This window comes from Bubalus bubalis, chromosome 8, assembly GCF_019923935.1.
Source record: "Bubalus bubalis isolate 160015118507 breed Murrah chromosome 8, NDDB_SH_1, whole genome shotgun sequence".
NCBI lineage: Eukaryota > Metazoa > Chordata > Mammalia > Artiodactyla > Bovidae > Bubalus > Bubalus bubalis.
This window is the reverse complement of record NC_059164.1, coordinates 15,708,615-15,723,485: the sequence shown is the minus strand read 5'-3', so window position 1 is coordinate 15,723,485 and position 14,871 is coordinate 15,708,615. Positions and strand designations below refer to the sequence as shown.

The 14,871-nt window shown below is 35.0% G+C and overlaps 1 protein-coding gene across 2 annotated transcripts in view; it reads right to left on the bottom strand.

The window, feature by feature from the left end:
* The window catches only part of GLCCI1 (glucocorticoid induced 1), a 107,727-nt gene that overhangs the window by 62,090 nt on the left and 30,766 nt on the right, over nucleotides 1–14,871 (bottom strand). The window lies entirely within an intron of this gene.

The following is a 14,871-nucleotide window of genomic DNA, read 5'->3' as shown; positions in this document are numbered from 1 at the left end:
TTTTCTCAATGTAAATAATCAAAATATAAGAGAGTATACATCAAAATGTTAGAAACAGCTATCTGGATAGTAGAATTATAAGTAGCTTATTTTGAGATTTTGGGTATTTTCCAAATCTTCTGCAATGACTACTGTTTCAAAATTAGAAGTAGGATTTAGAAAAAATAAGAGAGCTGTGTTATAGAATTTGTAAGTGTGGATGTATATTCTGAGAAAGTCAAACACAGAATTTATAGAAATTCTAACTTTAGATGCAAACCTCAAATCTATCTTGGAAGACACATTACATGTTAAGTAAAGATGTTAGTATACATCACCATAAAATATTTTTCACTACACAGAGGTCCCTCTGACTAATAGGTTGGGGTTCTCTCACAACTGCAAGTGCCAGTATGTAGTTTATCACTGGCTGTGGGAATGGAGTTGGAGACTTTAGAAAAGCCAAAATATTTAGGTGTTTAGAGTAACTGAAAACTGAAGATAACTGAAATGTCCAACACCCAGAAATATTAGTGGAAAGTTACTGATGAGAATATTGACAGGAAATTGTAATTCAGTTTGGATATGTCTTTCATGTTATACTTTAATTATATGGAGGAAAAAAATATCTATAAAAATGTTTTCCTGAAAAAGTTTAACATAGAGCTTCCATATGCTCCAGCAATTCCTAGAGAAATGAAAACATATGTAAACATAAAATCTTGTATGCAAATGTTCAAAGCAGTTCACCAAGTCAAGAATGTACAAATAAACTGTAGCATGTCCATTCCATGAACACTATTTGGCAATACAAAGGAACGAAGTGCTAATAACTGTGCTACTGCATGGATGAAACGTAAAAACACCATACTACATGCAAAGCGCCAGGAACCGAAGGCTACAAATTGTATGAGGCTACTGACTGAAGCAACAGAGCATGCGCGCATGCACTGATATGCAATGTTCAGAACATGCACACACACACAGGGAGGAAGGAGACGACTCGGTGCTGTGTGTGGCTAAGGAAGGAAGGCTGGGGCCAGACAGTGAGGCACTGCTAATGGGCACAGTGTTTTTTCTCACTGGATGGAAATGTTCTAAAATTGATTATGGCAATGTTTGCACAACTCTGAATATATTAAGAACCATATATTATACACTCTAAATAGATGAACTGTATAGTATATAAATTATATTTCAATAAAATGGTTATTAAAAATAATTATGTAAAAGAGAAATTATAAATCAATCTCATTTTTCAATTTTAAAAAAGCCCTGTATTGCTAAACCTGAAAGTCCCAAGCATTGCTTGTATTTTCTCAAAAATAATTAGTATTTTCTATCATACTCTTCTTGCCAAGTTTCAAATCACACTGAGGCACTAGTAATGTCATAGAAAAGGGTAGGAGGAGTACATTAGTGTTCTATCCAGTCAGGTTTCTCAAATCATTGTAAGAACATTTCTCAAATCATTGCAAGAACATTTAACAAAGGAAATAACGTAACATAAAGTAAACTATATATCAAAAATGCTAATCTCTGACTTCTTACAGAAACAGTTACTAAACAGACTCTTGATAAACAACCAGTTTCTGCTTTAACCAAAAGGAGACAGTCATATGAGGAATTAAAATTATAAAGAATATTTTAACTTATTATTTGGTATTTATACTTAATAATACCCATTGTGACAAGTTTTATTACTATTATTGTGGATAAATTTAAAGCCAAACTAATTTTCAGTTTTTAGAGAGCATTACTAAAACATTCATTCTTTACTGTTGCAATTTTTTCAGTTGCAATTTGCTTTGGTTGCTGAGTTTCAAAAAACTGATTCCACTTGTAAATAACGAGAGCAATTTTACTTTTTTAAAAGTAGTTATTTCCAAACACTTAAAAATATATATATTTGACAAACATACTTGACTATAAGTACCTCAGTATTATCCAAGAGATAAATAACTTTTATTGCTTTTTAGTATCTTTTAATGTTTTTTAATCTCTTATACTTGACAGAAAATCAGCAACACAGATGACTGACAAGATATATCAGAAATACGAATACTGACTAGATACCTGCCAAAAATATTTCCATACCATTCTGAAGTCATAAAAGCTAATAGTGCTCAACCAATGATGACATGAATATCACCAACGGAATACATTAGTAATGAGAAAGGAAGCAGGAGTTTCTGTAGCAATAAAAGTCTACTCTCCCATACCTGGACCTATAAATCTGAAATACCATTTCTTACTTGTAAGACTGCACAGGAGAAAACAAAAGCTGACTGAATGAATCCTGACCTACCAGGAACTGCTTACTGAGTTTGTGAGTCTGAGCATGCCCTGGAGTTAGTTGCATCATTTCTATGCCATTTCTGACCAATCCAGGCTTAATGTTCGTAACTGCACAATCAACTATTGACACTAGTAATACTGTCCACTCAATTCAGTATCATTATATTTAAAGAATGAAATACTATAGATTCCAGTACAAAGGCAGGTAACATTGATCAACATCTGCTATGTCCCACTTACTGTGCTTCACCAACTAGTGCTACCCCCAAAAGCTTTAAGAATCTCAACAGCATAAAAACTTATTCTCACTTGGTTTACACTAATGTTTCCTACAGGAAACATGATGTATTTTATGCCAATCGTTTATTAAAAAATGTATGCCAAGTTATTAACAACTTGAAAGGCATACTGCTTTCCCATACTACATACACCCTTAACTATGACCCAGTTCTTAAATTCTTAACTCTTAATGTCTCTAATAAATGTCTTTCTAATATCATAGGATTTTTGATAGGAAATTGATGGGATTTTAGGATATAAAAAGTTGAGAAACAATGTACCAGACAACAAAGGACAAGAAGACAGGCTAAGAAGGTTGTTTCAAATAAATACGACCTATTTCACAACTCTACCTAGAGCTAGTTTAGGGGTAAAGGTAAGGGAAGAGATAAAGGGAAATCAGTTGATTTGTTAACTGTTAAACATTTCTGGTAATGGGAAGAAACTGGTACATGGGCAACAGGAGTATGGGGAAGGTCTTTGCTATTTACCTTGTACTTCTGATTTAAATGGATACATTCTTAAAAATTAATAAGGAGAACTTTGAGTTTCTGTTAATTTTAGTGGTAGTATTTGAAATTGATGAGTAAAATAGTAAACATTGTTCAGTAAAATAGTAAATACTGTATTTTAGCTATGTATTTAAATTTTTCATCAATACATATGAGTATATTCCTTTGGCAACCAAAAATATTACTCCCTCAACTAGGAACATGACTCCTATCATGTGGACAGTTCAACTCTAGGATTAGAAAAATCATCTTTTAATTACCTAATGGCTGAAAGAAAAAGTAATGGAGATCCTGAACAAGATAGAATCTTTATAAACTTACTCAAGTGCCAGTTGGGGACCAGCTTCATAAAACTTAACAGTTTAGGTCCCTGGAATGCAAACTAAGAGGCCAAGATCTTTAGACTTGCTTCCATTTCAAGAAAAGCTTCCCCTGTCCAAAACTGTTCCAACAACTACCACTTCTTAAACAAACTTCAACAGCGAGCTCTTCAACAAGGGCACAGGAAACCCAAAGAGCTGTACAAAGTATGACTTTTGGTCAGGAAATGAGCTTCTGATCAGAGTGGTAAAACTGAAAGTTCTCTTTTATATCTATTTACTATTTGAGATGTATCACCTACTCCTTTGATTAAAGTCCTCTCCACCCAAACTCCTTTCATAAAGGGAAGAAAAGGATAGTGTTTTAAATGTGTATTTTCAACAGCAAAGAATTAATATATTTTAGTTGAGTTGTTGACTTTATCATACATTGGCTCAAGTCAACAATTAGTACCTACTCCAGATCTGTTTCTTAAAAATAAGTATAAAAAGGATTTTTAGTGAAAGACGCTAGCATAAGACCATGAAACTCCATACACTCAAACTTAATGAAATGAAGAAAAATAAAGTTTATCTTATGTATGTTTTGGACATGTTTAAATGTTTCACACTGTGAAATTTGAAAATTAATTAAAAACAATAAAATATCAAAGAAAAACATCAATCTGGAGAAAAGAAAGAAGTATGCAGAATTTCATTTAAAAATCTAACCATTCCATTTCTTACCCTTCAAAGAATACAAGAGATAAATGGGAAGTTCTGAAATCTTCCTCTGATACCAACTTTGCAGAGAAGACGAATAAGGGGGATAGACCAGAATTCAAAGAGGAAGGACTCAGAGAGAAGGAAAAGCTACTCTCACCTCAACTGGCCATCAGACATTTAAAAACCATCAGGCTAAAAAAAAAAAAGTCAGACTTACCATGTCATTTTTCCCTAACAAAGAGATATATGGCAGATGACTCAAAAAATATATGTAAATAGCTCAAAGCTAATTATTTCCAGCAATAAGCAGGATTTATCAGACCAGAAAGACAAATGACAAAAACACTGAAAGAAAAACCATGGAAAACAGGAGGGAAAAAAGGAGGAAGAAATTGCTACTGGAAGTTCCCCTTTCTAGTTGTGAAATAAGAGTGCCATAGCCAATATCCAAACATCCACCTATTTTTTCCCTCTGCTAGTAAATGTAAGTAATGTGAAATGCAGGCTGGATGACTCACAAGCTGGAATCCAGATTGCCGGGGGAAATATCAACAACCTCAGATATGCAGATAATACCCCTCTAATGGCAGAAAGCCAAGAGGAACTAAAGAGCCTTTTGATGACGGTGAAAGAGGAGAGTGAAACGAAAACCATGGTATCTGGTCCCATCACTTGATGGCAAACAGATGGTGAAAAAGTAGAAACAGTGACAGATTTTATTTTCTTGGGCTCCAAAATCAATGCAGACATTGACTGCAGTCACAAAATTAAAAGACGTTGCTTCTTGGAAGAAAAGCTATGACAAACCTAGACAGCATATTAAAAAGGAGACACATCACTTTGCTGACAAGGGTGCATATAGTCAAAGTTATGGTTTTTATAGTAGTCATGTATGGATGTGAGAGTTGGACTATAAAGAAGGCTGAGCACCAAAGAACTGATGCTTTCGAATTGTAGTGTTAGAAAAGAAGACTCTTGAGAGTCCCCTGGACTGCAAGGAGATCAAACTAGTTAATCCTAAAAGATATCAACCCCGAATACTCATGGGAAGGACTAAAGCTGAAGCTCCAATACTTTGGCCACCTGACACCAAGAGCAGACTCACTGGAAAAGATCCTGATGCTGGAAAGGATTGAGGACAAGAGGAGCAGAGGATAAGATGGTTGGATGGTATCACTGTCTCAATGGACATGAGTCTGAGTGAACCCCAGGAGATACTGAAGGACAGGGAAGCCTGGTGTCCTGAAGTTCATGGGGTTGCAAAGAGCTGGATATGACTTAGCAACTGAACAACACTAACTTATTGACACTTAATACACCAGTCATTATACTTAGCATTTTAAATTCATTAACCCAAATTAACCCTTACAACAATCCTGTGAGGTAGAATACTTCATTAATAAATGAGGAAACAGGCAAAGTGGTGATCTGCCCAAAATTACAAAGCTAAAATGCTAGAGCCAAGATTCAAAATCAAGTCACAGTACTCAGTCATAGAACTCTGTGACAACCTAGATGGGTGGGATGCAGTGGGGCGGAGGTTCAAGAGGGAGGAAGCATATGTATACCTGTGGCTGAGTCACGCTGATGTACGACAGAAACCAACACAACGTCGTAGAGCAACTGTTGTTGTTATTCAGTTGCCACGTCACGTCTAACTCTCTATGACCCCACGGACTGCAGGATGCCAGGCCTCCTACTGCCATCTCCTGGAGATTGCCCACCTTCATGTCCACTGAATCAGTGATGTCATCCAACCATCTTATCCTCTGTCACCCTCTTATCTTTCTTTTTCGTACTTTTGTAAATTTTATTTTCAATTGTAAAGCAGTTATCCTCCAATTAAAAATAAAATTAAAAAATACACAAAAAAGACAATTCCAACTCTAAATTTTAACAACAACAACAAAAACCCAAGCTATCAGGTTTCCAAACTGCAGCTCCTGGCCAATGAAAATCAGTTTACAGTGTTAATTTATATCATAAAAAGGTTATATTCAGGGAAAAACATTAATCAAGACATTGAATCTTCAGTAACAATAAACAGTATCAACCATAAGAAAGACAGAACAGATATACATCTTTAAAACATCTGTATTATCATCTTTAAGGCAATGACCACTGGAAACAGAAATCAACAAAAATTTTAACAATATCCAGCTCATGATAGAACAGACAGACATAAAGGGGGCTATATGGAAATTGAGTAATATAATTAATATGGTTGAATTAATATGTAATGAGGGATTCCCAGGTGGCACTAGGTGCTAAAGAACTCTCCTGCCAATGCAGGTGATGAGCGGGTCATGGGTTCAATCCCTGGGTCAGGAAGATCTCCTGGTGGAGTGCATGGCAACCCACTTTAGTATTCTTGCCTGGACAATCCTATGGACAGAGGAGCCTAACGGGCTATAGCCCATAGGGCTGCAAAGAGTCGGACATAACTGAAGCAACTTAGCACTCATGCCAATATGTCATGAATTTTTTATCTAAAAGACTGTATCCTCATTTTCAAATACAGAGAAGTAAGAAAAAATAAATCATATAGTAAGCTACAAGGAAAATCAATGAAGTTTCCAAAAACTATTAGTCTATACTATAATGCAATAAAACTAGAAATTGAATTTTTATTAGGAAAAGAAACTTTGACCATTTAGAAGTTTAAAACAAAGCAAACAAAAACTCTCATATTTTAAACAGGATATCAAAACTGAAATTGCATAATCTCTTGAAAATACAAATAATGGAAACATACAAGCCAAAGTTGAGCTCAGAAGGTAAATCTTGGCATAAAATGCATAAAACACTTACATTACTAAACAGTATCATGAATAAAAAAATTAAGCATTAATCTTCAAAATCCAGAAAAAGAACACAGCATATGCCAGGAAGGCAGAAGAAAGGCAAAAACAGATCAAAGTCAGAGGGCAAGGAACTCAAAAAAAGAAAAACAGGAAAATAAATTCAACACCTTAAAAAATTTAATATATAACCTAGTAAACTGAATTACTCGAACACAAATATATACAGTATTAAAAATGAGAACAGAGAAATAACTGCAGATAAACAAAAAGTTGAAAGAATTATAGAAAAGTACTTTGTGAAACTCTATTAAAATACACTTGAAAATTTGGATGAACTAGATTATATTCTAGGAAAACAAATGAAAAAACTGAACAAAAGAGACAGAACTCAAAAGAAACTAACAGCCATGGAATAAACTGAGATTTACTAAAGAGCTATAATCCAAACACATACTAGTCTGCTTCATAGGGGAAATTCTTTCAGATCCAAGTAACAGATAACCGAGATGAAATTTACACCATGCCAGAACAGAGAAAGGAAATCTCGCAAAATCTTTTTTATGAAGCAAATATAACGCAGAAATCTAAGGATTACACTATAGAAAGAAAAAGTTTCAGGCCTCATTTCTCAATATTGAAACAAATATAGTTAAATATTAAACACTTCAGTTGCTACTGTATATTTTAAACAAAGAACTCCATAAATGAATAGTATTCATTTCAGAAGTGTAACTATGATCAATTAAGTATTAAAAAACTCACCAAATTATAGGTTATGAGTTAAAACAACCTTCATTTCAAAGATGAAATGGCATTTCACACCTAATGAATCATTCTTGATTTAAAGAAAACAATTAGTAACATATGCATGTATGTTTGATATTAGTCTTGTTCAAGTGAGTGCTCCAGCTTTTTTTTAAATTGAGGTATAACTGACATATGACATTATGTTAGTTTTGGGTATACAACATAATTCAATATTTGTATATATTGCTGAATGGTCACCACAATAGTCTAGTGAAATCTGCCACCATACATAGTTACAGAAAGCTTTTTCCTTGTGATGAGACCTTTTAAGATTTTCTTTCTTAGCAACTTTCAAATATACAATGAAGTATTGTCAAGTATACATACCATACTGTGAATTATATCCCCATGACTTTAGTACTAGAAGTTCGTGCTTTTTGACTCCCTTCACCCATTTTAACTACCCCTAACCCCCTCCACCCTAGCAACTACCAATCTGTTCTCTGTATCTAGGAGATAGTAGATTTTTGTTTTTGATTCCATGTATGAGTGATAAGATAAAGTATTTGTCTTTATCTGACTTATTTCACTTAGTATAATACCCTCAAGGTCCATCCATGGTGTCACAAATGGCAAGATTTCCTTCTTTTTTATGGCTGAATAATAGTATTTTTTATCTATTCATTTTCTTGATCCATTCATCTATCAACGGACAGTTAGACTGCATCCCTATCTTGGTTAAGTAATTCCATAATGAACATGAGGGTGCCTATGCTTTTTTCAAGCTAATGTTTTCATTTCTTTTGGATAAATGCCCAGAAATTGAACTGCTAAATCATATAGTAGTTCTATTTTTAAATTTTTTGAGGAAATGCTATGCTGTTTTCTGTAGTAACTACACCAATTTACATTCCTACAAACAGGACAAGAATTCCCTTTTCTCTACATTCTCACCAACACTTGTTATCTCTTGTGTTTTTGATAATAGATTTTCTTGAAGTATGAGGTGATAGTTCATCATGTATTTGATTTGCATTTCCCTGATGATTAGTGATATTGAGCATCTTTTCTTTGTCTGGTAGCCATCTGTACGTCTTTGAAAGAATGTCTATTCAGGTCTTCTGCCTGTTTTTTTAGATTGTTTTGCTATTGAGTTGTCTGAGTTCTTTATATATCTTGGATATAAACCCTTTATAGGATATATAATTTGCAAATATTTTTTTCCCATTTAGTTGTTCAGTTGCTAAATTGTGTCCAACTCTTTGTGACCAGGCTTCCCATTTAGTAGGTTGCCTTATATTTTGTCTATGGCCTCCTTTGATGTGCAGAAGCTTTTTAGTTTGATGTTGTTCTGCTTGTTTATTTTTTATTTTATTGTCTTCATTTTAAGTTTTAAATCCAAAAAAATCATCACCAAGACTCATGTCAAGGAGCTTACCACCTACGTTTTCTTTTAGGATTTCAATGATTTAGATCTTATATTCAAGTCCTTAATCTTTTTTTTTAACTTTGTTGAATAACATCAATTATTGGGTCTTTTACTTTCTTGAACTAGTTGCTTGAACCTAATATACAGAGGAAAAAAACGCCAAATGATGCTTTTGAAAAACAGGTCTTACATTTTTTTTAATTGAAGTAGAGTTTGATTTATAATATGGCATTAGTTTCACATGTGCAGCAAAGTGATCCATACACACACACATACATATATGTTCTTTTTCTGATTCTTTTCCGTTATAGGTTACTACAGATATTGAATATAGTTCCCTGTGGTATACAGTAAGACCGTGTTTATCTATGTTATATATAGTAGTTTGTATCTGTTAATCCCAAAGTCCTAATTTATCTCTCCCCCCTTTCCTCTTTTGTAATCACTAGTTTGTTTTCTATGTCTTTGAGTCAGTTTCTGTTCTATAAATTCATTCGTATCATTTTTTTAGATTCTACATAAGTGATATCATAATATTTGTCTTTTATCAGACTCACTTTACTTAGTATGATAATTTCTATGTATATCCATACTGCTACAAATGACAATATTTGATTCTCCTTCATGGCTAAGTAATATTCCATTATATAACAGACAGCACATCATGTGTTGACGGCCACAGGTTGCTCCGTGTTTTGGCTCTTGTAAACAGTGCTGCTATGAACACTGGGCGCATGTATCTTTTTGATTTAAGAGTTTTTGTCTTTTCTGGATATATGCCCAGGATTAGGACTGTAGGCTCATATGGTAGCTCTATTTTAAGTTTTTTAAGGAACCTCCATACTGTTTTTCATAGTGGCTGTACTAATTTACATTCCCATTAACAGTGTAGGAGGGTTTCCTTTTCTCCACACCCTCTCCAAGATTTATTATTTATAGACTTTTTGATGACAGCTTTTCTGACTGGTGTGAAGTGATAACTCATCATAATTTTGATTTGCAATTCTCTAATAATTAGCGATGATGAGCATCTTTTCATGTGCCTGTTGGCCATCTGTATGTCTTCTTTGGAGAAATGTCTAGTTAGCTGTCCTGCCCGTTTTTTGATTGAGTTGGTTTTTGATACTAAGCTGTCAGAACTGTTTGTGTATTTTGGAAATTAAGCCCATCTGTGTCAGTTGCATCATTTGCAAATATTTTATCCCATTCCACAGGTTGTCTTTTCATTTTCTTTATGGCTTCCTTTGCCGTGCAAAACTTGTAAGTTTGATTAGCTCCCATTTGTTTACTTCTGCTTTTAATTCTTTTGCCTTGAGAGAGACTGACCTAAGAAAACACTGGTAGTATGATCTATGTCACAGAATACGGAACAATTTATGTCACAGAATGTTTGCCTATATTCTCTTCTGAGAGTTTTACTCTTTTTTCCTTTTTTGGCCCTGCTGGCTCTTTGTTGCAGCACACGGGCTTTCTCTGGTTGTGGTACACAGGCTAAGTTGCCCAGTGGTATGTGGGATCTTAATTACTTCACTAGGGAAGGAGCCTCCACATCCCCTGAATTGCAAGGTGGATTCTTAGTCACTGGACCACCAGGGAAGTCCCTCTCCTAGGAGTTATACACGGCATCACATCTTTATTTAAGTCTTTAAGCCATTTTGAGTTTATTTTTGTGTATGCTGTGAAGGTGTGTTCCAACTTCACTGATTTATATGTGGCTGGCCAGCTTTCCCACAACCACTTGGCTGAAGAGACTGTCTTTTCTCCACTGAATATTCTTGCCTCTTGTGTCAAAGATTAATTGACTGTAGGTTTGTGGGTTTATTTCTGGGCTCTCTATTCTGTTCCATTGATACATATACCTGTTTGGGGGCCAATACCGCACTTTTTTTTATTCCTACAGCATTGCAGTATTGCCTGAAATCTGGGAGGTTATGCATACAGCTTTATTCTTTTTCTTCAGGATTGCTTTGGCAATTCTAAGTCCTTTGTGGTCTCATATAAATTTCAGTATTATTCGTTATAGTTCTGTGAAAAATGTCATAGGTAATTTGAAATGGATCACATTAAATCTGTAGATTGCTTTGGGTAGTATCACCATTTTAACAATATTAATTCTTCCAATCCAAGAACCAGGGATACCTAAACATCTTTTAGATGTCAATATTTATATTCTATATATTAAAGTTAAGTTGTATGTTAGAATGCACAAAGTGTATGCTTGTATAAGTTCTAATAAATATAATATATCCACCCTTGTAACCAAACCTCTGTCAAGATATATAATTCTACTATCCCGGAAAGTTCCCTCACTTTGGGCCTTGATTTGAACACAAGATTTGTCTCTAAAGTCCATAGTCTTTTTCATACTATGCAACTTCTTTTAAAAGGGCCCAATGTGCAAATATATTAAACAATAAGAATTCTATTTCTAACCATCAAATTATTAAGGTAGCTGAAATATGGAAAAATGAAAGGTGGAAAATACTTGAGATTCCCTCCACTAAAGTCAGACAGCCTAGGTATTTAATGTCTGTAGCAAACGGACTGCACCACTTTCTCTTTACTGATTTCCACTAAATAAATAAAAATAATCTTCTTCCTTCCCCAAGAGTTAAAGAATTAATAATAACCATCTCCTATGTTCATCTCTTATATCTTCAATTAAACTAAAAATGCTCAGGGCAAGACCATTTCTTACACATGTGAGGCAAGCACTGCACACTTCAGTGATTACTATGGAAGGCAGTGAGGAACTAGAGAAAACAAAACCTTTGAAATCAGCCAAATCTGGATTCAAATCTCTTCATATTTATTAGCTATATAACAAGTTACTAAACTTCTCTAAGCCTCAGTACGAGGCCTGTATTTTCCCTTCCTATCAACTTCTGGCTTCTCAAATAGACAATCTACAGGAAGACCCAGGCGACAGAAGGCCCTACCTTGGACCTCAGGCTTTTGGGGGAACTGCTGTGGCGCTCTTCCAGCCATGCCTCTTCCCAAAGGGTGAAGAGACCCTGGGGCCAGAAGGGCATACACATCATGAGTCCACATCTCTGCCATCAACTTTGCTCTGGGTAACCTGGACTCATGAGTTCGTTGTTCAAACCATGCCAGATCTGATTTCCAGGGTCTACAAAGACCTACTCCTGGTCTCACTCCCTGAGAAAGTATATACGGAGCATGAAGGGGAAGACTAGGGGGTTGACACATACGCATAAAGCCATCCCTCAGAGTATAGAATGGTGTCAGTGACAGGAAGAGTTATGGGTTCAGGCTCAGAGGGTAGGGTGGGCTCAGCATCATGCAGACACATTCTGGCATTCAACTCTGAAAAATCCAGGACTTCATTCAAACATGAACCTCAAGGTCTATAAGAAGGTTTATATATCAAGAATGAATGGATAGAACAGATTTTATGTAACAGTTTGCTAATTTAATTTAGTATGTATATGGTATGTAGGTGTACATTTTGTATTTGCTCCAGACTCTGCAAATGTTCCAAATGGGCCTGTCTGTATCCACTGCTAATAACCCGTGTATTGCATATTCACTTTCAAGTAGTTAGTCAGTTGTGTCCTACTCTTTGCAGCCCCATGGACTGTAGCCTACCAGGCTCCTCTGTCCATGGAATTCTCCAGGCAAGAATACTGGAGTGGGTAGCCAGTCCCTTCTCTAGGGGATCTCCCTGACCCAGGGATTGAACCAAAGTCTCCTGCATTGCAGGCAGATTCTTTACCACTGAGCCACCAGGGAAGCCCATTCACTTTCAAATATTATCCTAGTCATCCAACATTATCGCGAGTTAGGTTTCATTCATCCCACTGCACAGGTAAAGAAACAGATATGGTTAAGAAACCTACCCAGCTCCTTTTTCTGTTATCTCCATATCACTCTCTTCTTAACTCCCAAGTATCCTCCCCTCTTAGCATATTATCAGTATTTCACTCTCCAAGACAATATGTATGCCCCTAATCCCTATATCTAGTGCTTATCTTCTATGACCTCAGGATAGTACCTAATACTGTTAATAATCTTTTCTTTTTTAAAACAAGTTTCCCTTTGGTGTGTAAGGCTACACTATTTTAGTTTTCTCTAAGCTTTTGCTTTTTTTCTCTTTCCTCTTCTTTCTCAGAATTTTGGTGAAGAATGAGTAAGATAATGTTTTTGGAGACTGTCAGCATCAAGCATATATATTCAACAAAAGATAGGATTTCTTTTTAATATAAAAAGAATACCTACCATTTTTAAGTATAGTGCCAATTACTCTACTAGGTGACACACACACAGAGTATTCCATTTATCCTAAAACCCCTAGAAAATTGAAGTTTAGATCGGCTGACAAATTAACCTGTATTAGAAACCTGGCTCCAGCACTTTCTAGCTTTATGATACTGAGTAAGTCACTTAACTTCCCTGAATTTCTGCTTTTCCATTGTGTAATTTTATAACGTCCTTATAAATGAATTAAATGAGAATGAAACACAGATATAAAAACACAAAGTACATGGTAAATAGTCAGTAAATGTTAACTTTCTTCTCGTTGCTACCAGGTGAATACATTAATTTTTTATCCTTGTGTGCATTTCTAAAAACTGAGTCCTTGATCTCTTGACCTTCTTTCTTTTTATAGTCTATACCTATACTCTATCACACTTCTGAATCCAGCTCCTCCAGAAAGATAGTTTTGAATTATCCATGACCACGCCTAATGGTCCAGGCCCACATCCCAGGGCCTACTGTATCAAACTGCTCTTTTTCCTCATAAAGAGTGGAAAGCAAAAGACTTGGTATGGGAGACGTAAAATATTACACAGACAAAACTGATAGGATGGATGATAAAAAAACTAATTCCATGGTTTCAAGCTTGCCTGAGAAAATTACAAAACTGGAAAAGATTTCCATAGATCATAGATCATGTCCAAAATTTTCTCCCCTTTCCCTCATTCTTCAGACATGAAACTCTAATCCTTCTATTTCCCTCATCCACAAGGCCAAAAATGTTCCCATTCCTCTGAATTCTCTTACATTTAAATGCTCCATTCATCTAATACCTAATTATACTCTGTCTTCTATTACCAATTTCCTTGCATTTAAATCTTATCTTCCCAACTATGCTGTAAGTTCCTTAAGGCCAACAGCCATCTCTCATACTCTTAGTACTTCTTCATAATGCTGATTGACTAATGCTATACAGATACGGTCAGGAATTCAGAAACCATATATTAGGATGTTTTCAGATATCTTCCTGCCATGGAAGGAAAACTTTTCAAATCAAAAGGTTCGGAAATCTTCCACAAATAGGCAAAGTGTGACAAACAGAAAATTTTCTATTTCTTTCTCGAGGATTTCAGTTTTGGTTTTAAACAGGAAAAAAATCCTTTAACATAAATTTCCTTAGCCATGTATTAATACTTTATAAATTATTTCCAATAACTACACAAGGTTTTCTTCAAAAATTACTTATGCCAGCATACCTTGGCGATACTGCAGGTTCAGTTCCAGATCACCACAATAAAGCAAGTCACACAAAATTTTTGGTTTTCAAGTGCATACAAAAATTATGGTTATTCTATTACTATCATCTATTAAATGTTCAACAGGATTACATCTTAAAAAAACAATGTACATACTGTAATTAAAAACACTTCATTGCTAAAAAATGCTAGCCATCATCTGAACCTTCAGCAAGTCATAATCCTTTTACAACAGTATCAATAAAGATCACTGGTGATGGATCACCATAACACATATAATAATAAAAAAAGTTTGAAATGTTGAAAGAATTGACAGAATCTGAC